The following is a 22,942-nucleotide window of genomic DNA, read 5'->3' as shown; positions in this document are numbered from 1 at the left end:
TTGTATTAGCTATTATGGCAACCCCTAACTGCACAAATTATGCCGGTCTTCCTGGATTTCATAATAAGCATTAAAAAGCCAGTCAAAACGGCACAATCGTGTCCCTCGCAATACGACTACCATTAGCTTTAGTGGCTCACTGGAAGTTTTATGAGCTCAAAGATGGCGGTGCCCGCATTCAAGTCAGAAATCAGGTGGATAAACAATTTGATCAAAGACACTGCATAGATATAAATTGTTATGAAAAAGCAAAAAAGTCAACAAATTTATTTAATGTTTTTCCAGCAACCCTAAATCAAAAAGAAATTTGTAAGTCATTTCCCAAACATTTCATTTTACTTTTAATTGACACATTGTAACATGTTTTATAATTCCTGTAAATATAATCTAATTAATCTTATTTCCACCTTATTTTGAAAAACAGATTGTGTCACGTGTATCCTCGCGCTACATTCACCAAGTCCGACCATACAGTCTATGAGTTTGACGCAATTTAAATAAATTGCATGTTGTGCTTATAGCCTCTCTTCAGGTAAGACTATCATACTGTAACACTTTGTAAAGTGAAAAACAATTACAGAAAGTCTCTAACCTGCCTGTCAGCTCGCTTAGGTCCTTTTAACTGCATTTACCTTAAAGACTCTAATACGTGTGGACTCCAAATTTAGCAGCTAGCTTGATTGTTTTCTCACAAACGAGTGTCAGTGAAAACTAGGGCTGCAGCTAACAATGATTTTAGTAATCAATGCTTCTATAGATTATTTTAACAATTCATTGATGCGTCATTTAAGAAGTACTTTTGCTTGGCTCAACGTTGGGTTTTTGCTTAGTTAAAGGAATCTACTCATTTTCAATATTAAAATATGTTATTACCTTAACTAAGAATTGTTGATACATCCCTCTATCATCTGTGTGCGTGCACGTAAGCGCTGGAGCGCGCTGCGACGCTTCGATAGCATTTAGCTTAGCCCCATTCATTCAATGGTACAATTTAGAGATAAAGTTAGAAGTGACCAAACACATCAACGTTTTTCCTATTTAAGACGAGTAGTTATACGAGCAAGTTTGGTGGTACAAAATAAAACGTAGCGCTTTTCTAAGCGGATTTAAAAGAGGAACTATATTTTATGGCGTAATAGCACTTTTGGGAGTACTTCGACTCGACGCAGTAACACCCTCCCTCTCCCATTATGAGAGGGAGAAGGGGATTGGACTTTTCAGGCGAGTCGAAGTACTCCCAAAAGTGCTATTACGCCATAAAATGTAGTTCCTCTTTTAAATCCGCTTAGAAAAGCGCTACGTTTTATTGAATGAATGGGGCTAAGCTAAATGCTATCGAAGCGTCGCAGCGTGCTCCAGCGCTTACGTGCACGCACACAGATGATAGAGGGATGTATCAACAATTCTTAGTTAAGGTAATAACATATTATTGATATATGTTGAAATATGAAAATATGAAATAATATTGAAAATGAGTAGACTATTCCTTTAAAATATGTGATTTATGTGGGTCTTTTCCAGGAGTATGACGTGTTGATAAAGTATTAATTAGACATGTTTTTGATATTTGTTTTAGTTAAATTAAGTAAAATCCGAGTAATGCTGAAACGTTTTAAATTAAATTGGGGCGCTGGTGTGTGTCTCGCATTGAACATTACGCCGCGGCAGTTGTGTGTGGCCTTGCTATGACGACCAGCTGCATTTAAGGGGTACTATCTCTGAGTATGATCTGCAATGGAAAATGGAGCACGGACAGAGCTGGTACGGGTAATGGTTGTTTAAGTACTGTTCATGCTTAACATCTAGAAAATGCACATAGGCTTAAAACTCCTTCTGTCAAACACAATAGAAGCTAAGTTCTTTCCAGTAACAAACAAACAAGTTCATATATAATCAGTATTAATATAAAGATGTGAATGTGCATGCTAAAAAAAGTTCATTTGGCAGATTGATATTCACCCACGTCCTTTCAGAACTCCAACGATGGCTATGATCCTCTGTAGTGGCTTTCACCAGGCCTTGTCCTGAAAAATAAAAAAGATGTATCATGCTTGCAAAAATTCCTACACATCAGCCGTGGCCACATTGTATTGTTTTCAATTTACACACAATGGCAACTTTGCCTCCCTCACAGCATCGCCAGAGCAGAGCCATTAGGTTGCCGCTCAACAATAATTTCAGTTTGGAGCTCGAATGAAAATTGAGCATGAACAAACTTTGCCTCTATTAATGCTTCTAATGCAGGAACATTAAAAGGCAGAGTCCACGATGTTTGAAAGCCAATGTTGATATTTTAAATCACCTAAACAAACATGCCCCTACCCCAATAGACTCTGGACCTTCTGTTGATAGACCCGCCCCACACATACGCAACCCGGCAAGGATGTCGGTTAGTAGACACGCTCCTTACTGCTGATTGGCTATAAGTGTGTTTTGGTAGTCAGCCCGTCTCCTTTTCCAAAGCGTTTTTCAAACATCGTGGACTCCGCCTTTAAGGGGTTAAAATGTCTTAAAAGGGTTCAAGCTGCTCTGTAGATGTGATCAACAAAATCTTAAATCCACTTGTAAATAATCTGGATAAACCAGTTGGATTTCCATACAAATCCTCACCTTGTGTTCATTAAGACGTGCTTTTCAGCTCTTCTTCGAACTCCTTTGCCGCTTCCCTCTTAGCTTCCAGGGTTTCAGCCTATCATGTTCTCAGCCATCTGGGTCACCAGCAAAGTAGAGTTTAACTTCACCCGGGCGATTCAAACTGTAGAGCAGGTTCAGAGGCTGGCTGTGCGAGAGCTGTCTGGTCTGGTTCCGACTTCACCACCTGGTCCTTGGCCTCTTGATCCTTGTCAAACTGAACACAGAATATGAACCATAACATGGGTGAGAAAGATTTGATAAACCCCTTTAGCGTCATATGGACAAATGTACAAACATTAAAATGCTACACATAACGTTAACTTACCTGTCCAAGTGGATTTCTCTTCCAGAAAATGGCCCTAACGTGATTTCTTGTTATTGAACAAAGCATTTGGTTTGTTAGATAATGATAAACCTTAACACCATCAAATAATTTTACCTGCAGCCACATTTATCCTATTATGTCTGAGGGTCTTTCCCTTAACAGTTTCCAGCAATTAAAGAAAGGACTGGTGAAGGTGACATGAATCTCCCCTTTCAGTGCGCCACTTCAGGAGAAGAAAGACAAAAGGACAGAAAGTTGCTCAGATTTGTAGAATGAATGTAAGAAAGTTTATTTGGTTAATGAACATAGGACAAAATATATTTACAGCAATTTCATTACAAACAAGGGGGGCAGCCGGAAAGGTGTAGGCTAAAGCCATGGATTATTACACCTACCCTGTGTTACTTTATGAAATACAGTATGAAAATCATACTTAATACTATCCTTGGTTTTCGAATAGTACGTGGGTAAAATTGACTTACTGTAGTTGGTGAATGGGTCTTTCTGTTGGTTGTTCTCCCCCGATAAAAATCTTATTCCAATGCTTGATCTAAACAAGTAAGTTAAACAAATCAAATATCTTTTCAATGTCATTATAAAGAGGTTATGTAAACATATACTCTAACGAATAAATGACTGTTTTATCACTTTAAGTTACTCATTCCCACGCTTTTTTACCCCTCATGCGTTTGAGTTTTAAACTAACATTAGCTGACAACATTAATCATATAACGTCATATAAAACACAGCAATGTCCGATGGTAATGTACTACGAACACATTGAAATACGTGCTAATATCGCTACGCTAATAGCGAAGCAGTACAAAAACACACACAGCGATAACCTATTTAAGTTATCCTATGAGGTTGCAGTAACGTTATGCTACCCGTGTCCCTAAACGTTAGAGTGTTAATGAAAAATGATCTCTTACCTGATATGCAGCGAGCACCACTTGAGTATTTTTACAGACCCCGTACGACCCCTTCTTCTATTCACATTCCAGCTTTTGTTCTTCATTGACACATCAACTAAAATTCGCTGAAAATTTAAGAATTTAACAGGCAGATATAAAATAATCCAGGTCTGACAGAGAAATCAACGCAAAGCAGCAGCTGCTCTGACCGATAGTAACGGACGTATTTTCAAACTTAAAATAGGGGCGCAGACCCGCGCACAATATATATATATCAACGTTTAAACAACAACTGACATTATTTTAATCATATCAACGTTAAAGGTAGATCATGTGGCGGCTGGGTAAATATATTAATTTACCTTTAGTGAAAGCTGAATATCCTGAAAACGTTCCATACTTTATCAAGGCTCTCTACTCTGGCCACTGCCAGTATGGCGCGATCTTACGTTATGACGTATATCCCCCTCCCAAAGTCAAGCGATGTTATTGGTCGAGATTGCCTCTGCCGTACGATTCGTCCAATGATTGTACAACATTCAATTATTTGAATCTGCGCGCACTTTCTTTATACCTAAAGCACAGAGAGAGAGACTAGAAAAACAATTACGATGATTGTTTACACTTACACGGTTGTTTAATGTTTCAAGCATTTTAATGTCTTCAATTGCTTCACCCCCAGTTTACCAAAGCTCAAGTTTATGCAAGAGCCTTGGTTGAACTGTTGAGCCCCAGAATAAATTCCTAGTCTTTCACACATTGTTCACCTATTGTAAATTAAAAAATATAGCACCCCATTGTAAAGCTTTATTCATAGTGTGGCTGTTTTCCCCATCAACCGAGAAAATTGTGTAGTGGCCTAATGATTTCACAGTGAGGGCCTTGAATTTTGTTGAATATACAGATTGACTTTGTGTCTTCAATGTTTTTAAAGTGGACATGTGCCAATATAGTCTATGGTCAATATATACGATAACAGAAAACCACTGTCAGGGCAGCATTTCAAACAGACAAAAAGGACAATTTCACCCTTAAAAGCCAAGCCAAAAGAGGACATATCAGGACACAAGATTCAGTCCTTTCACATCAACAAGCAGACAGGCATTAGGAGGTTAGTAGTTTCCAGCATTCTTAAGCCTGGTTGTCTTGCAGAAAAACTGTCCCAAAGCATGATGCTCAGAGACTTGAGGCTGCAGCACCACTTGCCAGACAGCAGCAGCTGATACAGTCCATGGGTGGGGGCTGAAAATGTTGCCATTCAATTTTTCTCTGCCACTTATGAAATTGTTACAGAACACTTCAGAATTGTAAACACTAAGTCAGTGCCTGACAGTAAAACACGGGAAATATGATGCATAAACAATCACTGACTATTCTTGATTTCAGAATTTTATATAAAACTTAAGCTGTGCAATTATTACCTGTACAATAACTGTATAGGCCTATTTAGCTGTGCAACAATACCTCCTGCAGTATTTCATCTTTCGAGGCAATATTTTTAGATCTGTGTCTGTAGTATAACACACAGTTATTATTATGTTCAATTTTTATTTACAACATATCTGCATGAAAGGTAGCCTACATAGCTCTTTTTATTTTTTTATTTTATGCATATATTTTTTATCTATCACTCTTATTTCTGCACTTGTTGAATCTTAAGCTGATGTGGCCAGCAAAGTTTATCTTTGCTTCTGAAATATAATACATTTCTTAATTGTATATTTCTGAATTGGTTGCAGGGGACTTGGAAGTTTTGCAGTTGCCCTGTATTTGATAGGTGTGAGGTGCTAATTTTAATTCCCAGCTGTCTGCATGCCATCTAACTGACATCAGAAGCCAAAGTTGATAAGATACAGACACAAAGTATGTACTGCAAAGTATGTACTGGAAAAAGAGCCTCAGGCCAGCATCTGTAATAGACTTTGGGGCTCATGGGCCCATGGACTCCGTAAAAGTGGGATGAAGATCACAAGATGGCCATTAATGACTGTGAAGTCAAAGACTTCTAACATGTTAGGATAGTACAAGCTTGTTTTACTCCATTCAGGTCGTCTGGCTCTGTCTGTCTCTGTTCTAAATACCCTCTGTGTACTGGTATTTTCATTCTGTATTTAGGCTATATGTTAGGGGAGTGGGCGTATGTATGATGTGAACTGGCTGCATTGTACTTTTTTTATTGCTGTGGTCGAAAACGGAAGTGTCCACAGCTAGCCACCGCCCGCCATTTCAGCAACAATGTATAATGGCAATGGCATGCAACACGTCAGCCAAGTATGGGCAATGATGGCACTAGATCCATGATGGCAGGTAACATTTGGGCCAATTGTGGGTGGGAAGTATGTGGCCCAGATCAGTTTAGTGATTGTAAGCCACATTTGAAAACTGTGATTTACAATAAATAATTATAAGAATTTAAGTATTTTTAGGCTTTCTAAATCTTAATGTAATTTAACCCTTTTTAAATAGTTTTGTAATAAAAGAAGCTAATGTATTTGGACAATTATGTTTGTTTACATTTCAGTTACATAAACATGGTTTCAGATCATGGTCAAGATAATTTTGCTCAAGTGATCCTGAACTTCCAGACGTTTTTCTTTCTGAATTTTAAAGTATTGATAACGTTTCTTGAGCTGTACCATGGATTGTTTCTATTTAAATTTGCTTTTGCGCGCTTTTCATTGTAGCAGGGGGTTTATTCCTGCTCAAAATTTCTAACTTCAACGACTGTAAAGCTATCATTGTTTACGATCAAATGTCAGATAGCCTACTGTATATTGTATTTACGCATGTATATCTTGTTCCCCAACGAGAATTTTGTATGTTGGTGCTTTTGTTAATAAAAAAAGTTAGATACTGTATAAATAAACGATATATGTTTCACTGTGCTTTTTGCCTGCCGAAGTGTTAAAAACGATCGCGTTACATTAGGATGCGTAGTTTATTATGCAGTGCATCAAGAACCTACAAGCGGATGACATCAAAGTACTGCGAGAACGACTCGAAAAATCATGCGCAGGATTATGATCTCAAATCCCTCTCGCGTTATTTTAACGTCATCCGTTTGTACGTTCTTGCAACGCAGCATTATGTAGAACACCTTATCAAAAATGATTGAGATGGCCAATCAAATCAAAAAAAGGCGAGTGCCACTGGCCAATCACATAACAGATGACGAGCTTTCCTCTGCTTTCCTGTTGACGCAAGCCGAGCGGTGGCCAATCAAATAAACCAATAGGCGGGGTAACCGTTACAGGAGCAACGCTGCCTGCAGCCGGCCATCATAACGGACACAGATTTCAAAGCGGGTGAAAGATACTAGTTGCCAACCGCCAATAAAAGTTAAAGAAGAAGAAAGAACAAGATTACTAGTAAGTACCTGAACTTGAGTATTTAAACTTTTTCAATCATAAAATGTTTTAGTTTAAATGTCTAACAAACGAATAAAGGGATGCAAACGTTTACGTGATCATGTAGTATGTGTTATAGGCTATTGCAGTTTGACGGCCATTATTAGCTGTTGTTAGGCATAAGAATTACTGTAATCATATTATTAATGAAGTTAATTAAATTGGTTATCTGGTCTTCCCGTTGTTAGAACATTTATTAAAAAAATAATATTTGAAAATGTATTTCTGTAACGTTTAAATTTTCTTTTTTGGTGAAAGTGTGTCAGGTCTGTGTTCATCAAGACTTGGAAGACTCTGGAGTAGGACAAAAAGGATGATGGGGTGTATATTCCAGTAGACACGTAAAACATCAAGGTAAATTAAATGTTGAGGCTCATGTTGTCATCTTTTTGTTTATATCCACCTGTTTCTTGACGTAAATGCGGGCGCCGCCATCTTTGAGCTTTCCGGTTTATGACTTCCGGTGAGCCACTATAGCTAACGGTAGCCTATTACGAAGGACACAAGTGTGCCGTTTTGTGCAATCAGGGGTTGCTATAATAGCTAACACAAATGCAGTAAATCTCTACAAAACATTTGTTTTAACCCCATCCAGTAAAACCTTTCATAGAAACTACCAGTAAACAATAAATACAAGAATTGTTTAAAAACACTTAAAATGCTGATAAAAAAATATGCTGATTTAACGTTAGCTGATTTATTTATTCTGCTACTATATATTATTACAAAAATGTGATTACAGTACATAATATACATGACATAATCCGCTTAGTTAATGTTTATAATAGTTCTTAATGTGTTTGAGCTTATTTTTGTTATGTTTTAAATAAAAAAGCAAATACTTTCATAAGCTCATGTCTCCACCTGCGTAAGAAGCGATGTTATAATATTTTCATAAACAAAAACAATACTCAATACATATGGAGTAGTTTAATATGTTTATTAGGGTTTGTTCAAATAACTTGCACGGGTTGGTTGAATGATACTGCTGACTGTGTCAGAAAGCATCTTTTGCAGCGATTTTTGTGTGAGCATATCAATGAACACCCCTGACCACTCGGTGAGTTTCACGTCTTTGTAAACGAAAGTTTAATGCATTTAAGAAAGGATTGTTCCACTGCACCTATTAGACCCATTATAGAGGTGGGAGGTGATACAAGAAACACCTTAAAATTCTCGGGGCAGCCACATATCTCGAAATTTCAGTCAAAACCGTTCTATTTCATCATAAACAATCCGAAAACAGGGCTTTAAGTGTAAAATACCGAACTTGTCCTTTAAGTACATGCTCAGATCTCATTTGCTTTTGAGTACCTTAATGAAAAGTACGTCTTTAAGGTCTAAGCTATGTTTCATTTTATTTAGACATTTAACACTTTCGTCCAAAGCAACTTCTAATGGTCTATCTGTCTGTTTTGAAGTATATCTTTATGCTTTTAATTGCTGTATTATATGGCTTTGGCTTAATAACAAATATTAATTTGCATCTATTTTCTTTAATATAACAGTGGGCTGCTGTAATGTTTACGTCTATGGAAAGAGGAGCTGAGAAGCAGTACTTCTGGTTGAGGACAATCTTGAACACTTTCTCATACACATTTATTATTATTATTAGTGTTGGATTGTTTTTGTTTCAATTTTATTAATTGTATTGTTTTAATTTTTCGATCGATTTGAAATTACCTCAGTTAGATTCATGCTAATACTTTAACTGGAACTTGTATCTTTCCGTAAAGCTGACTGTAGAGTTGGTTTCACATACACATGAAGTTTTAGTGTTTCTAATTAACTTAACTAACTTTTAAGTTCGGTTTGGTTCAAACTTGTATTTACCCATGGTAATTCATTTAAATTTTAATTCATGCTAATATGTTAGTTTCAATGAAAACTTCTGAATTTGTGTATAGCTGGTCATTTGGGCAAACTATGTTTCACACACCAGTGTAACTGTCACAATGTTTTTTTTTATTTTTTTTTTTTTATTAGTTTGTTCTAAACTTCTGTTTGTTTACTAAGGATTAAATTGCTTTGCAATTTAAGTTGTTGGTGTTAGATTCATGCCAATAATGTATTTGAACAAACTAGTATTTTTGTTTATTGCTGGCAGTTTATATTAGAATAGTTTTAACACATACAATGTGGATGTCGTAGTGTTATTGACTTGTGTTATTGATTAATAAAAATGGCAAATAATTTCAAAGTAATTTTTTGTGTTATTTATTAATATAATTTGGGCAAGATCAGGCTGAGTTATGGCTCAGTTTTGGAAGTTCTGGTTAAATGCTGGTTTTAATATGGTGACTTATGGCTGAGAACTGGTACCAATGTTAGAACCTGATCTGGGCCGGTTATGGGATATTATCTGGCCCTTGTCTCTAATCCAGAACTGGGCCATTGTAGGGCCGTCATTATTTGTTGTATGTGGGCCGAGGAAAAACTTCTTTTACTTTTGCCAAAATTGCTATGTGGGTCCTTAAATTAATGGGATAAGAATGTAGATATATTGGACAGTTGCTCTTAAATACTATAAAATAATGTTTATATAAAGTAAACCCTATACAGTAATGATAAAGTAATGTAGATATATTGGATAGTTGCTTTTATTTACTATAAAAAATTTTGTATAAACTGAACTTCATGAATTAATAGGAAAAGTATATAGATATATTAGATAGTTGTGTGTAATGACTATAAAAGTAAATTATTCAACGTAAACCTATAGATTAATGGGAAAAGTACGTAAGTGTATTTGATAATTCCTTGTAATTACTATAAAAGTATGTTCATTTAAAGTAAACCCTGTAAATTAATAGGTAAAGTCTGTAAATATAATTGATAGTTCCTTTTAATTACTATAAAGTAATGTATTTATAAAGTTAACTTCATTCATTAATGAGAAGAGTCTGTAGATATATTGGATAGTTGCTTTTAATTACTATAAAAGTATGTTTTTTTCAAATTAAACCCTATACATTAATGGGAAAAGTATGTAGATATATTGGATAAATGCTTGTAATTACTGTGCAATATGGTTTATATAAAGTAATGACCATAAAAATATGGCTTTGCAAGCTATTATAATGTGATCTTATTTTTTCTACAGTTCAAAAACAAAATTTAACAGGAATTTAATATTAATAGATTTGATAATCCCATAAAATAAAAGCCTAAAGCTGTTAAAATACGGTATTTTAAGTAATGTTATGTAACTTTTTTTGTCTTTTACATCTAAAAATCTGTACTTTGACAGATAGTTCTTGTGGATGTAATTGATAATGTTATGAATTTACCAAAGAATACTGTGTAAAAAAGAAGACTTCATTTAATTTTATCATTTTGAGGTATTTCTGCAATAATATCCAGTTTATATGCAGATTTATTCATTTCTTTTACATTCTACAGACATTTTTTAATGGGATTTTCTTTTCATTCTTCAGCAGTGGAACTGTAAAAATATAGTACATTTTACGGTAAATATCTGTATTTTAAAAAACAGAATTATTCCGTAGAATAACTTAAGGTTTTTTACTGTAATTTGAAGGTAAGTGTTTGGCAACTTTGCTGCCAGACTTTTTACCGTTTTTTTACGATTGTTTTTTTACATGTATTTACCTTAAAGTTAAGGTTTCATATTAAAAAAACATATAGTTGTCTTAATTTTAAATATGTGATTTTTTTTGTATTTTTACATAGAATTCAATGTAATTTAACATTCAAGCCAATTAAAAATAAGAATAATCCTGTAAAAAAACTATGATTTCTCATTAAGTGAAATTACAGTTTATTAATTTTATTTTATGGTTAATGTTTTTAATAAAAGTTTTTTTCTTTATTTTAATGACATTTACACGTAATGTAAAAAAAACAGAAAATTTCAGTAAAATAATACAGTATATTTCTGTGAAAAAAAATTTTTTTTTTACAGTGTGATTTTACCTGTTGTAAAGTTACATTAAACCTTCATATGTGATCAGATGTCATGCAGTGATATTAAACATTTACAATGTGATCAGATGTTACCTGCCATGCAGTTATATTAAACCTTTACAATGTGATCAGATATTGTGCAGTTATATTAAATCTTTACAATGTGATCAGATGTTACCGGTCATGCAGTTATATAAACCTTTACAATGTGATCAGATATTATCTGTAAGGAATTTCTTAAACCATATGTGAGCTTTGTAGATTACACTTAAAAGGATTTAAGTCTCCTGATTTGAAGGAATAAGTGTTGGCAAGTTTGCAAATTAATTCTATCATGGTACATTACCACATAAAAATGAAATAGTTATTGGACTGGCTAAGGTGCACATTTGCTTTAAAAAAGACGAAATCACGGTGTAAATATTGGTAGGCATATATACTTTAATAATTTTCAATGCTGCTCCTTCTGACAGGACGAGGTAATGAAATATGTCCCATAGGTTACTTGCCGCGGCTGCTTCATATCGTCTAAACAGGAGACGATTGATGGGACATTATAAGACTATCCGAGCGTCGTATGAAGTTTTCTCCGTGCTCCTAATTTAAAACATTTACAGCAGGTGCGATATTTGTCATTTTGCTAAAGTTATAGTGAACTACAAACAATCTTCTAACCACCAAACTAGCTACCGAATGCACTGTGCCATATTAGCAGCGGAAGTCGGTTGACAAAATGCGGAAGAGCGAAGAATTGAAAAGGGGCGTGGCGGAATAAGGTGAATACATTCTTAAAACTCAAAGACATATTAAGAAGATTCTCATTCACCCGATAAACTTGAATTATTAAAAAGTAAAATGGGTAGTTGTTAAAATGCATCACTATTTCTTTCTTTACATTTACATTTTATCAATAAGCAGACACTTATCCAAAACAATACAAATAGAAAGGCATTAAGATCAAACATTAAACATATAGTATTGAAATGTATTGTACTTATCTGACTGAATAGTTTCTCGGGTGTAACCTATAGTATTCAGTTAGATTTTGACATATTGAATAATATATTTGTGTAAATGTAAACAACTCAGAAGCCTTTTAAGAAGATCCATCATGTTGGTTTCACACACTGATAAAAGAGAAATGCAGTGTATTCAAAGTAGGCCTACATATGGCCTTAGAAAAAATATGTTGCAAAATGAAATAACACATCTGACATTTTATACACAGTACAGTGTTTTTTTGATGTGGATGATTAAATATTTGCAGTTTATTTGATCTGAATCTGTGTTGTTAATTTTGGCCATTGCTCACTAAAATTGTCAAATTGTAAAATTGTCATGCTGTGTTTTGGTAATCATCAGTAAACATTTAAAATCTTTAAAAAGGACTCACAGAGGCATTTTGCAGTGTATAACCAGCTACTAGTCTGTTATCTCTGAACTCTGTTCATGGTCAAGATTTAACCGAGGTGTTTATGTTACATATGCATTCGAAGCAATTGCTATTTTTATAAAACTGTTAATGGTTTAATCAAACAAAACAACAAAAATCAGTTACTGACTGTGGTATTTCCAAAGATTGTGCCGATTCATGACCAAACTTATAATTGGTAATTCAAGTTCACTTTATTAATAAAGCACATTTAAAACAGCTACACTGACCACGCTGTACAATAAAATAATGTAAGTAATAATATGCAGAGAAAATAATACTAAAACTAAAATACTAAAACAGAAAATAATAAGAACAATTTAAATGAAACAATATTAAAAAGAAAAGGAAAATTACTGATAGGCCAAGGAAAACAGATCTGTTTTTTAAAGGGACTTAAAATAGTCTGAGAGGGTGCTAATCTTAACTCTATGTGCAGATAAAGCTAAATCTCCTCTTCTGAGGACTCTTCACTGGTTTGCCATTAAATTCAGAATTTGTTTTAAAAATACATCTATTTGTTTATACATCTAAGTCTCTGGATAATCAAGCCTGCAACTTTTTATCTGAATTATTGCAGCTGTATACTTTGTTAGAATGTAAATTTCTTAACTGTACAATGCTATTAAAGAGTTAATTCATTCACTTTCTCTTGACCTGAGCGTAGAGTTCCTCTTGTTTCTGAACACTGTTGATTTGTGTCTTTCTCTGAACCTCAGCATACTCTGTCTCTGGGTTTTTCTTGTTTATGTGATCAGTGTCTGGTTTGGAGAAGTCAATCTCTCCATAGTGAACCTCATCAGTTTCTTTCTCAGACATTTCACTCTTCATGTTGATCTCAATAGCATTGTTAGAAGAAAAATCCAGCATGTCTTCATTTATATCTGCGGTCTGAGGAGACAAATCAGAAAAAAATATATCAATATTTATATTTGCTAAGATTTTTTTGTCTTTATTTTTATTATTCAAAAGATATTTGGAACAGTGGCTAACGGTTTTTACAAAGTCTTAATTCCTTTAGAAATAATGATTTAAATATTTTTCTCTTTAAAAATAAAGTGCTTATGTTGAATGGTACTGTACACCCACCTGGTCTTTTCTTCTGGTATTGGTCTGACTCAATTTCTTTGTCCTGATAGAGAATACAATCAACAGTTAATACATTTGTGTGTTTTATTTATTATAAAATCTTTAAGGATAACATCTATTATTATATCTTTACCTCATACAATAAAATACTGCAGAAATCACGAGCAAAGCCAAAAGTCCTCCTATAGCCAAGAAAGCGTCTGGAGCACAAATTTAGTGTAAATAATTGTATATTTTCACTTTTTACACATTTTAATTGCATTTCTAGCGAGAAATTAGTATTGTAGTTTTCGAATATGTGATTAGTTATCACAAAGGCACTCTTTATTTATATTTCAAAGACGCTGAAGTGTTTCCGAAAGCGTTTCTCTTAGTTGCCTTCATGCCTCCGAAGTCATTGCCTCATGAGGCAGCAAGGCAACAAGTCAGCTGCCTAAGTTTTCAGATGCAGCCTTAATGTCTTTTGACGTGTGGTTTTGTAAGCCAAATCATCTTCTTAACCATTAACTTAGTTAAACTACACAATAAAGTCTGTCAGAAGATATTTGTTCAGTGTAGTAGTTGGCATTTACCTGTGACATTGATCCTCACAGTCTTCCTTGAATCACATGCATCAGTTAGATTGGTGTTAAATGTTGCTTTGAACCCATTTGGCTTCATTTCTAGTCTGAAGTAATACGGGTCTGAATGATTCATCATGATGTTATAGAAGACAGTGCTGCAGTTTCTCTCAGTGAGGTCTCCAATCATCTCTATGTGTCTGAATCCTTGAATGATGTTTTGTCTGCTGTTAAACACTACTGAACTCTTGTCATTACTAAAGTCTTTGTGTCTCTTTTTCAGCCAAATCCCATAAATCTGTTTTGTGTTCTGTAATTTTTCCTCAAATGTACTGATAATGAATGTGCAGGGTATCAGCACACAAGAGTCTGTCAGAGCTGTTACTGTGTGTGGAAGTACAGCTGAGTAAACAACACCATCAGCTGAAACATGAAACACACATTAATGACTGTATAAGAGAGATCAATACACATTATTATCATTTATAGCTGTATAGTTTTTCATTTCCTGTCGCTTATTTACAATCACAGCAAATGTAAAGATTGACTGACCTGAGTGAGTTTGTAGTAACACAGAGCTGATGATGATAATGAATGAGATGATCTGCAGTACAGACATCACTTCATATGAAACCTAACAGAAATTAACATACATTAGATCAGAAACATTACATTTCTATATGCAGTTATATATTCATGATACTTATAGTTATATGTTTATCATTTGCATTTGTATAAAGTAAAAAGAAAATTGACAGTTGTTACCTTAAAGAGCAACAGTATATCTGTCTTTATTTGTTTACTTAAGCAGACACTTTTCTCAAAGCATCTTACAAATAGGAAAGCATTTCACATTTAGCCTTTGAGAGCAAAGCAGAGTAAGTTATGTTTACAAGCAGGAATAGTAATGAAGTAAATATGGAGCTTTAAATATGACAAAACGATTTGAATTTGAAATCCATAAACTTGAACTAGTGTAATTTAATAAAAATGAATAATTTGATGTCGTATTTGTAAAGATTTGTATTTTCAAAGAGTGAATTTACAGTCTTGGAAAATACAGCTTCAGGGTTTCAAGATAAAGAGAAAATTCAAAACACCAAATTCAAATTCAATTTTTTTAAAATTCAAAGCGCAGAAATTCAGATCGTACAGAAAGTGGGTCATAGGTCAAGCTTCCGGTGTCCACAGGGAAGAGCAGTAGATCTCAGAAAAGTCCAACAGACAGCTACATGCTGACAAATGCTAATATGCTTTGACTTTGATACCCTTCTGCTATCACTCCAGGAAAATTAATTGCAGTTTTTTTCAATTGCTAACAAGCGCTTACCCATACTTCAGATAATTTTTCTAAACACTTAACACAGAGTTCCACCAACAAAACACAATTGGCCAAATGTATCGTTTCTTCTCAAAAACACATTTTGTTAAATAAATACTAACTCTTCATTTCAAAATAGAACAAATCTTTCTCTGCACATAATAACTTTACCAAAACACTGGAAATCTGACTCAAAATAAAATTATTCTTTCAAAGAATAACACTTCTTTTCACTTTACAAGGTACATGCAATCAATTAAAGTACACCAGGTTTCAAAATACTGGCTACTGTTGACATTACAAAAACTGCATAGACTTTTATGTTTCAGTTTTACAGGTATTCCACCGTATTCCAAAACATGCAATCCACCGTTTTTGCGCTGAATGTCTTGGTTGGGAACTGTATATCCACATGTACATCAATGTTCACATTCAAAAGCATTTCAGTAAAAATCTGTTTTTCCCCTTACTCTTGACTACAGGAGGTAAAGTAGAAACACAATAGGATTGTGATAACAGAAAAAGTTTTACAGTATCGATCTTGATCATTTTTGAGGAGCCCCAGAGGGTGGAAGACGTTGCATTCTTTAGAGCAGGGGTCCCCAACCTTTTTTTCACCACGGACCGGTTTCAGCTTTAAAAAAAATTTGCGGACCAGGGGAGTGAGATTGGGGGAGAGTTGGGGTCGCTGAGTTGCTGTTCTGAAAATCCTCCTTTTCGAAATGTACGTTTTAAACGGAAGCAAAGATAACAACCATGCATTAGGAAAATTAATAATTGCTTTATTTAGGCTATAGTATATTTTCTATAGACGTGTAAAACCATATTTTGGCGGATTGTTTTTTACTTTCATTGTTTTTACTAGTTTGCCTGCCCATTTAGTCTTAATAATTAATGGAACCTAAACGAACTTGGCTTGCTGTTCTCGAAGACAGCTCGAATCTTGGTCGGGCTCGAGACCCAATTCCAAGTAACAGAAGAGAAGAAAATGCAGTGAAGGAGGAGAGATGCCAGAAGAATTGCGGCTGGGCGCAGATGGCACGGAGACTCACGTTTACCATGATTAATGATGATTGACAAGTTTAGGTTCCTTTCAAACCTACGTTAAAAGTGTAGCCGTTAAAATATTATTAGCCTAATAGTTTATTTTGATCATGGTGCTACGATCGATGCAGATTCTGAAGTTGTTTTAAAGAAGAATAAAATAATTACTTTTCAGTCATTTGCGCTGTCACACATTTGAACGTCTCCGCATATGTACATCATTGCGACGTACATTTGCAAATGATTCATAAAGTCATACCTCTGCAATTCTTTGATCGATTGTGTTTTAGAAGTACTATATGCTCAAACCCTAATGACAGCAGTGTGATCGCTGATGCGCTGGTAGAGAGAGAGAGAGAGAGGCGGAGAAAAAGAGAGAGAGCGCGGCTCTGTTCAAAAATGGAAATGATTGATGTTATTTGAAGTCGGCTCTTACAGTACAAAATACCCGATTAAGCTATTACGTGGCTATAATACACATTTTTTGGGGGACGTTCTTGCGACCCGGTGGCAACTTGTCCACGACCCAGTACTGGGTCGCGACCGGGTGGTTGGGGACCTCTGCTTTAGAGGGACAAATTTTTTTACATATGCATTACTGTATGACCTTATTGACATGTCAAGTGAGAATAGAAACAATCCATGTAAAATGCAATACTTACCTGTTGGTTTGTTGAAAGATGCGTATAATGGAGGCAACCTCCTAAACTTGGGCTGCACTCTTTCACCAGCCTCTCTTACTGAAATCAGTGAATTTCATCACTGACTACTGTTTTTGCAGCCCTTGGAATGCAACCCCACGCATTCTTACACCTCTACATTGCCCTCTCCTTGGGCCTGCTCTTCTCCCTGACCCTCCTCCTCTCACTGCTCCTGCATCTCTCACTGCATCTCTCACTGCGCCTCTCACTGCACCTGCTCTTCTCCATGTGGCCCTTGCTTTTATGCTTCCTCGTCCAGACATTACAGTGTTTGTCTGTTTCTGTTTTCAAAAACATCACTCCTCAAAGTCCTCCCTTTACTGTATAAGTATCAATGTAAAAGAAAAAATAACCTAAGCCAGACTGGAATCAGCTGTGGTTGGCCCAATTTACGCAATATAAAGGTTTTTATACTGTATCTATGGTTTGGAATATTGTTTTTGCTATTGTGGGATGTTGTGTGTAAGCATTTGTAAATACTACAAAAACAATCCATAATTTTGGTGGGAGGTATAGCTTGTCAGTTAAGAAAATGTAAGCATTGTGGAAATGTGTTCACTGACTGCATATTGTGTGAAAACGACATGAAATGAATGAATTGTATGGCCACCAAAGACCGATGCTGTGCTAATTGTGTTTAGAGTTTTGAAAATGTGACAACTGATTGGACAAATTCTTGTTAGCGATTGAATAAAACTGTAAGTAAGCAAATTGTGATTGGAAGCTGTGTGAGGATGAGACACATAAATAGCTCTGCAGGGACACAAGGAAAGCGGCGATTGACACGGGGAGAGCTCCTTTTTGCCAAGGGCAGATTGAAGACACGCACCTTTTGAAGAGCCCGAAGGCTCTGTTGATCCGGGTATCGCTGGAAGCGAGTGGAAAGAGGACAGAGCCACAGGAGGCGAAAGAAAGGCATGCTGTGGATTATTTAAAGGAGCACCCCAAAGAAGGTTCGAGTTTGGTGCACTTGTTGTTGTGTACTTGTTGTGGCTGGTATCCTCTCAGGCTGAAGCTGGCGTGGCTGTGTGGGACAGAACAAACCATAGTGGCTGGAAGACGACTGGAGATGACTGGAAACTGAAACAAAACAGAAGGAGAAGCGGAGTTAGCGTGAGTGTTTGCTATATGAGGAAATTGTGACATTAGTGAAATCGCTGTGTAACCCTGTTGGGGGAAGAAAAGCTTCGTTCTGTGTGGCTGAAAAGAATCGCCTGCGTGTACTAAAGAGGAGAGCATCAGAGAGATCATACAGGATTGTGAGTATGAAACATTGATTTTGGACACGCTGTGTACTAACCTATTCCGTAGCGAACGACTCTAGAAAAAGGAGGACGGCCCTACCCCTGAACAGTGTGGTGGGAGAGCCGGAAGAGGACGAGTTTGGCTGCTACAGTGACGTATACGTTGACTGGGCTGTGCTAACAACGCCTAGCAGGCTCCGGTGAAGAGGAGGAAGACGGGGCATCCTAAGTGTTCACTTGAGTGCGGTGGGTGAGTCTGTGTTTACTGTGAAGAATACACTTTGAAGTGGTGCAGTGTCTTTTGCTGTGTGTGTATTGTCAGAAGAAACCCCCGCCTCCACCCCTTTGTCGTGGGAGCACGAAAAGGCTGCCGGTACCAGTCGTTATAGTGCTTGACATATGCTGTGGGCGAGCCCCTGATGTGAGCATTACCGTGGTGAGAGAAACCAGCAGTATAAATAACTGATCTTCTGTGTCCCAGTCAGCAGCCTGTGGAGAGAGAGAAAGAGCACGACAAAAACTTTACCTGCACCGTACTTACTGTACGTCGTCCCAAGTTTGGAGAGGTGAGGGAAACCAGCAGTTATAAATAACTGATCTTCTGTGTCCCAGTCAGCAGCCTGTGGAGAGAGAGAAAGAGCACGAGGAAAACTTTACCTGCACCGTACTTACTGTACGTCGTCCCAAGTTTGGAGAGGTGAGAGAAACCAGCAGTTATAAATAACTGATCTTCTGTGTCCCAGTCAGCAGCCTGTGGAGAGAGAGAAAGAGCACGAGAAAAACTTTACCTGCACCGTACTTACTGTACGTCGTCCCAAGTGGAGAGGTGAGAGAAACCAGCAGTATAAATAACTGATCTTCTGTGTCCCAGTCAGCAGCCTGTGGAGAGAGAGAAAGAGCACGACAAAAACTTTACCTGCACCGTACTTACTGTACGTCGTCCCAAGTTTGGAGAGGTGAGGGAACCAGCAGTTATAAATAACTGATCTTCTGTGTCCCAGTCAGCAGTCTGTGGAGAGAGAGAAAGAGCACGAGGAAAACTTTACCTGCACCGTACTTACTGTACGTCGTCCCAAGTTTGGAGAGGTGAGAGAAACCAGCAGTTATAAATAACTGATCTTCTGTGTCCCAGTCAGCAGGCTGTGGAGAGAGAGAAAGAGAACGAGGAAAACTTTACCTGCACCGTACTTACTGTACGTCGTCCCAAGTGGAGAGGTGAGAGAAACCAGCAGAATAAATAACTGATCTTCTATGCCCCAGTCAGCAGCCCGTGGAGAGAGAGAAAGAGAATGAGGAAAACTTTACCTGCACCGTACTTACTGTAAGTCGTCCCAAGTTGGAGAGGTGAGAGAAACCAGCAGTATAAATAACTGATCTTCTGTGTCCCAGTCAGCAGCCTGTGGAGAGAGAGAAAGAGAGCGAGGAAACTTACCTGCACCGTACTTGTACTGCCTGTAAAAGAAGAGAAAGTGAACCTGAAGAGGCCGTTATTTTAAGTTCCCCTTTTCCCTCCCCTATTTATCTTTTATATAATTTAAATAAAGTGTATTTTAATATTACTCTTACCTTGTGTGTCTGGTCATTGGGGTGACTTTGGGAACCTCCTCGAGGTGGAACCTAGGAAAGGGGCGTGACCCTTTAGCTATCTCGGGTCCGCCCAGACCTGTGACACAGGAGCAGTGAGAGGTGCAGTGAGAGGTGCAGGAGCAGTGAGAGGTGCAGTGAGGAGTGCAAGAGCAGTGAGAGATGCAGTGAGGAGTGCAAGAGCAATGAGACGTGCAGTGGGAGGTGCAGTGAGAGGTGCAGGAGCAGTGAGAGATGCAGTGAGAGGTGCAGTGAGAGGTCCAAGACAGTGAGAGATGCAGTGAGAGGTGATGTGAGAGGTGCAGGTGCACTGAGAGATGCAGTGAGAGATGGAGGAGCAGTGAGAGGAGCAGGGCCAGGGAGAAGAGCAGGCCCCAAGTAGAGGGCAATGTAGAGGTGTAAGAATGCGTGGTGGTGGCATTCCAAGGGCTGCAAGAACAGTAGTCATTGATGAAATTCACTTATTTCACTAAGAGTGGATGGTGAAAGAGTGCAGCCCAATTTGAGGCGGTCAACGGTTGTGCTTGATTAGGGTTGGCGCTAAACTCTGCAGGACTGTGACCCTGGACCAGAATTGCCCACCACTGGGGGGAAAGGAAAGCTCCCCAATAATGATCAAGATCAATACTGTAAACTTTTTTCTGTTCTACCATATTTATACCTCCAGTATTCAACAGTAAAGGGAAAACAACTGATATGCTTTTTACTAGAATGCTTTTGAATGTGAACATTGCTGTACATGTGGACATATAGTTCCCAACCAAGAAATTTTTGTAAAAAAAGCTTGATTGCATGTTGCATGCTAATACCTCTAAAACTGAAACATAAAAGTCTATGCAGTTTTTGTAATGTCAACAATAGCCAGTATTTTGAAACTGATGTACTTTGATTGACTACACTTGTGAAGTGAAAAGAAGTGTGATTCTTTGAAAGAATAATTTCATTTTGAGTCAGATTTCCAGTGTTTTGGTAAAGTTATTATGTGCAGAGAAAGATTTGTTCTATTTTGAAATGAAGAGTTAGTATTTATTTAACAAAATGTGTTTTTGAGAAGAAAATTATCCATTTGGCCAATTGTGTTTTGTAGGCGTGAGTCTGTGTTTAGTGTTTAGAAAAATTATCTGAAGTATGGGTAAGGACTTGTTAGCGATTGAAAAAACTGTAATTATCAGGAGTTGAATTTCTTCTGGTGATTGGTTGCCAAATGTATTCAGTGCTGTGCAAAAGTACCATCCTGTATTATTATGAGTTACTGTTAAGCTCATCTTCCTTTCCCATGCTAAAGGGGTCTCCTGTCAACGTTATTTGAGGGACATGCTTTGCATTTGCAGGTCAAGGTTACATTAGTGCCCACAGTGACTCAGGAAGATGGCAGGGAGCTTCAGCAGAGCAGATCAGATTCACTGCAGTTCCCTCTATCACATATTTAGACACATTGCTACTGGATATAAGTTCAGGAGGTTGTGTGGTGAATCTGCAGAGAAAATGATTTCAGACAGTTTATTAATAAAAATACATTGTTATTTTTATGTTGCACTGCCTAATGTGACTTCACTGACACCTAGTGGTGTGGATGCAGCATCACATAAAGTGAAGGTTTTCAAATGCCTATAATTAAAAGCACTATTTATAGTCAGTCATTAAAAAAAAAATAATTAAGGTTTCAGGTTCTATTGTTAAATGTTTAGGAATTTCTGTAATTAACACTTGAAGTTTTTGTCTTTGACTTGTGGTTTTGTAAAACAGCCAATTCATCCTCCTTTCTACTTCTTAACCAATACCTCAGTTAAATTACACAATAAAGTCTGTAAGAAGATGATTGTTCAGTGTAGTTAGATCAGAAGTGTTACATTTTCAGAAGCAGTAATATATTTATAAAACTCATTCATTAAGATTATTCTCATTCACCTGATAAACTTGAATTTATAAAAAAATGCATCAGTAATTCTTTCTTTACATTTACATTATATCAATAAGTAGATACTTATATCCAACGCAACTTACAAATAAGAAAGCATTTAATGTAGAGAGCAAACTATCTGACTGAATAGTTTCTCTGGTGTAACCCAAAGTATTCAGGTTGATTTTGACATATTGAATAATATATTTGAGTAAATGTAACCAACTCAGATTAAAACCATTAAAGGTCATTGTAAGGATATTTGACGAAGCCTTTTCTGAAGACCCAGCATGTTGGTTTCACACATTGATAAAAGAAGAGAAATGCAGTGCATTCAAAGTAGGCCTACATCTGTTGCAAAATGCAATAACACATCTGACATTTTATACACAGTACAGTGTATTTTTAATGGATTAAATATTTGCAGTTTGTTTGATCTGAATCTGTGTTGTTTGCCATTGCTCACTCGTACAATAGTCAAAATGTTTTTCCTGTTATACTGCGTCTTGGTAATCATAAGTAAACATTTAAAATCTTTAGAAATGACTCAGACATTTTGTATGATTGTAAAATACATCTTTAACCAGAAAGCCACAACTAGTCTGTTATTGTCAAGGATCAGCAGGACACTCAAGTGCAGGTAAATAATACAAAAGCTTTATTTAAACAAAATGTTTGATGCAAGCAAAAGAGCCCAAGCAAACTTCACAAGAGCGTTGGTAGTGCTCAGACAATGGTCAATGCCTCACGTCAGGTTTCGGGTGGGGAAATCCTATGAACTTCAAGCGGCTTTGAGACCAACTAAAAATCCAGTGTACGGTAGCACTGATGAATGGAGATCTGAGAGGGTAATAGTCCAA

General features: G+C 36.6%; 1 protein-coding gene and 2 long non-coding RNA genes across 3 annotated transcripts in view; 1 reads left to right on the top strand and 2 right to left on the bottom strand.

The window, feature by feature from the left end:
• The window catches only part of LOC135785275 (B-cell receptor CD22-like), a 286,056-nt gene that overhangs the window by 241,396 nt on the left and 21,718 nt on the right, over positions 1 to 22,942 (bottom strand). The window lies entirely within an intron of this gene.
• LOC135785473 (uncharacterized) lies at positions 1,359 to 4,316 on the bottom strand. The gene is made up of 6 exons (XR_010546602.2): positions 4,236 to 4,316; positions 3,892 to 3,998; positions 3,442 to 3,509; positions 2,960 to 3,182; positions 2,611 to 2,848; positions 1,359 to 2,024 (listed from the first exon to the last, which is right to left on the bottom strand). It is a non-coding gene; the product is annotated as an uncharacterized lncRNA (long non-coding RNA).
• Positions 5,204 to 9,531, top strand: LOC135785472 (uncharacterized). Its single transcript, XR_010546601.2, has 3 exons — positions 5,204 to 7,241; positions 7,539 to 7,634; positions 8,789 to 9,531. It is a non-coding gene; the product is annotated as an uncharacterized lncRNA (long non-coding RNA).

The sequence above is a fragment of the Paramisgurnus dabryanus genome, chromosome 22 (genome assembly GCF_030506205.2).
Source record: "Paramisgurnus dabryanus chromosome 22, PD_genome_1.1, whole genome shotgun sequence".
Taxonomy (NCBI): Eukaryota; Metazoa; Chordata; class Actinopteri; order Cypriniformes; family Cobitidae; genus Paramisgurnus; species Paramisgurnus dabryanus.
This window is presented reverse-complemented; position numbering and strand designations above follow the sequence as displayed.